Raw genomic sequence first — 4229 nt, 5'->3', positions numbered from 1 at the left:
TTGATAGTAGTATATTTAGGCTTTGACATGTGTAGTATCTTCCCTATGTTATAAAATTGCTTATGATGTCTTTATGAATTGGATAGCATGTTTTATGACGCCTATGTCTTATTTTCTTGACTTGAGTTTACTTTGTGCTTAATGATTAATATCTCGTGGCTCCATGAATACTTGAATTAGTTTGAGAGTTGGAATGGGACCGTCCTTAGTGAGTCATGTTCCATATCTGGTGAGATTTTTGTGTAGTTCATGTTTTTGCATTTGACTCTAGAACTTTCCCTGCATGTGAGTTGAAGCGAAAGTATAGGTGTTGCTCGATTCGTAAAATAATTTTTTGCTTTCTTTGACCTGTTTGAGAGTTGTTGTTTACCACAAATAAAATTATCCCTAGTTATCCCATTTGAGCCTATAAACTTTTAATTGGCATTCATATTACATGCTTGTTCTCTTTTGTTCTTAATTGATATTATTTGATCTTTTTACCTCTTAAGTCACTTAATATGTATAATGAGCGCTAGAAGAAGTAAGGAGAAAACATGGGTGGCTTTTGAGTGAAACAATGAGAGGAAGGAATGTGCACTTGTATTGTAATGAGTACACCACTAGTAGGAATTGTAGAAGAGTACAAAATAGAAAGAAGAATTTGAAAAGAAAAAGAAAAAGTTTGATGACCCGATAGTTCATTTTGAGTTGTAGACTTTATTTCCATGTTCTGAGACCTTGACTAGCTCCGTTTAGTGTTCTTCGATTTGCGTGTGCAGTCCGTGTCTTGTTCAGGTAAATTTTTATGTGAAAAAATTAAGAAAATGCAAAATTTGGACTTAAAAATGATTTGAGTTGACTGCGGTCAACATTCTGTGTAAACAGACCCGGATCAGTGTTTCGATGGTTCCGGTGGGTTGGCATCGTGAATTGGGACTTCGGCGTATGCCCGTAATCTAATTCGGAAGTCCCGAACTTGAGTTAACATGATTTGTTGAAAACTAGTAATTTGAAGGTTTAAAGAATTCCCATGTTTAACCATAGGTTGACTTTGTTGCTACCGGGTTTGCATTTCAGTTCTGGAACTTGGAATAGGTTCTTTTAACCATTTATGACGTGTCTACAAAATGTGGTGCAAAACAAAGTTGATGACGTGATTCGGATGTCGAATTGTAAATTTGCACGTTCTTGAGTTTCTTTGAAAATTTCATACATTTTGATGTTCGATTCGTAGTTCTAGGTATTATTTTGGTATTTTGATCGAGCTATCAAGTTTGTATGATGTTTTTGGACTTTATGCATATTCGGTTTGGAGCCCGAGGGGCTTGGGTGACCTTCAGACGCATAGCGGAGTGTTTGATAGAGTTAGGATTCTGCTGGTTTTTGCACAGAGGTCTCAGTTCTCGCGTTAAGGATCGCATTTGCGAAAGTAGGATGAGCTCTGTCAGGTTCGCATTTCTGCACACATTATTCGCATTTGCGATGGGGTGCTTGGGTGAGCTCATTCGCATTTGCGATTAGAGTGGTCGTATTTGCGGACTGTCCCATGTTCGCATTTGCGAACAAATCATTGCATTTGCGATGATAACAAGGATATGAGATTCTTTTCATTTGTAATGGATTCCTCGCATTTGCGAACCCCAGGTCGCAATTGCGAGATCTACTACTGGGACAAAAGCTCAGTGACGGGATTTTTAGCCTCTTTTTTATATTCAAGAACCCTAGGCTCGGTAGGAGGCGATTTTGAAGAGAAATTGCATCTACAAACTTTGGGTGAGTGACTCTAAACCATTTCTAATCATATTCCATCAATCTATCTTAGATTTTAACATCAAAATCATGGGAATCAAAGTGTAATTTTGTGAAACCTTGTCAAGTTTTTGATATATAAGAAATTGAGTTTTGAGAGTCGATTTGGACTCGAATTTTGAAACTAATCACATATATGAACTCGTGGGGTCATGGGTAGTCAGAATTTACCATCGGACCCAAATTTTGATGGGGCAAGCCCTGGATTGACTTTTGTTGACTTTTTGGGAGAAGTGTAAAAATCTGAACTTTATCTATTGCAATTGAGTTCCCTAGCATTTTTTGATAATATTGAGTCGATTTTGGTTAGATTCGATTGGTTTGGAAGCAAATTTTTTAGGAAAGGCCCCAGTTGAGCTTTGACTTGATTGGGGAGAGAGTTTAGTGTTGGGTCTAACCTTGATTCGAGGGAACTAGGAACCCTTGAACTATAAGTTATGTGAATTACGTGTGTAATGGCGTATATGCAAGGTGATGAGTGTATATATGCCGTCAAAATGATTGTTTCCATGTCTTTCTCGTATTTCGTAAGTTATCTCACTCCATGCCTTAATTGTTACATGCTTTAATTGCTTTATATGCCGTAATTTGTTACTTCTCATCAATTAATCTAGTATTGAATTGTTTGTTCCTTCCATGATTACGTGATTATTTGCTACTTGCCTTAATTGTCACGTACTTGACTTGTTTTGTTGCTTATTGTATTATTTGTAGCATTCTTTTGATTAGTGCGCGGTTCCTTTATTTCTTTGCTTTCATATTCCTTAATTGTAGTGGTTCTTGTAAATTGATCCATTGAATTGATTGCTTTTATTGACAATATTTGTGAATCGGGTTGCACGCCGCAACAGTTGTGATATGATGGAATAAGGGACGATTTTGATATTGATTATAATGGTTTGATGGGATCAGGTTGCACGCCGCAATAGATTTTTTAGGTGATTCTTGATATTGATAAATGATGCTATGATAAAATAAAGGAGGATTGAGTGTGTACGGTGGGATCGAGTTGCGCGCCGCAACGGTTTGTGTGTGTTGTACTCATTGTTTTTGTTGTGTTAGTTTTCAGCATTCTTAAATGATATTTTAAGGTCTGATATTCTGGATTCACTGATTTTGAGGATTGAGTTCGTTTTCATAAATTAACAGCCTTACTTTCATTTCATGTTTTTCTTCCTTGTTATTAATATTATTCCCATCTCTACTTCGTCGAGGTTAGGCTCGACACTTACAAAGTACATGAGGTCGGATGTACTCATACTACACTCTGCACTTCTTGTGCAGATTTTGGAGTCGGTCCTAGCGGCGGTCAGTAGATTGTGCAGATCTGATGCTTGATGGAGAATTGAGGTACAACTGCACAGCGTTCGCAGCCCTGAAGTCCCCTCCTACATTACCCTAGCTATTTATTTCGATTCAGGCAGTTATGCTTTCATTCAAACTATTATTTGTAGTACTCTAGACGCTCGTATATTCGTGACACCAGTTCTGGGATATGTATTTGGATATCGCTGTTTATCAGATTTATCTACTTTATTTCAGTTTATTTAGCTTATTGGTTTTCATTTGATTTGAATTATTAAAAATGGTTAATCTCTACATCAAACATTAGCTTTCCTAGCATGTGAAATGTTAGGCGCCATCACGGTCCCGAAGGTGGGAATTCAAGGTCGTGAAAAGAAGGTCGCAAAAGAAGTAATATATCTTGTCTTTGCTCGTATGTATAAAGCAACATAGTGCTTAAACAAAGAGAAAACATTTTCAAGGGTGATCTTGTTTGTGAAATTGAAGTTGGGTTGAAGAAATATGCGCTTAAAGCTAACTTTGTGACCTGTAGTGCTTAGGAGGGTTGGCAACTATTCCTAAATATATCCTACCCGTCCTTTAACCTACATTACAACCTTGACAAAGCCTAATTTGATTTTAGATTGAGCGGGCCTACAATAGTAGAGGTTTACATATATTGCATGCCTATGGCTTCTGTGTGAGTGTGAGAGATTTCATTGATATATGTGAGTCCTTAAACTATATTTGATCATGAGATTTGAATATGTGGATTCTTCTTATTCTCCTTGATTTTGTTGTGAGGGTACATGATTTCACAAGGGATAGATAACGTTATTAGAGCTCTCTACGATGTTGAATGTTCAAGTCATGAGTGCATTGTGAAAGTGAGTTTGTTTTTTAGGCTAGGAATGTTATGAGCATGTTGCTTTTGTTGTGAATATTTATGAAGTATGGCATACGTCAAAAGGAAAGTGTGTGTTGAATGAATATACTCGAGTTTAAATATTGCTATCAACCATGGTCATAGTTGTATCGTGCTTTGTTTGCTAGGAGCTTAATTTTGCTTCGTCTATTATAGTTATTTTGTTCGAGGACGAGCAAAGGTTTAATGGGATGGTGATGTTGGGAATATTTATATATGTTTCGATATT

Source organism: Nicotiana attenuata, unplaced genomic scaffold, assembly GCF_001879085.1.
Source record: "Nicotiana attenuata strain UT unplaced genomic scaffold, NIATTr2, whole genome shotgun sequence".
In the NCBI taxonomy this organism is placed as follows: Eukaryota; Viridiplantae; Streptophyta; class Magnoliopsida; order Solanales; family Solanaceae; genus Nicotiana; species Nicotiana attenuata.
Note: the sequence above shows the minus strand (reverse complement) of the source record.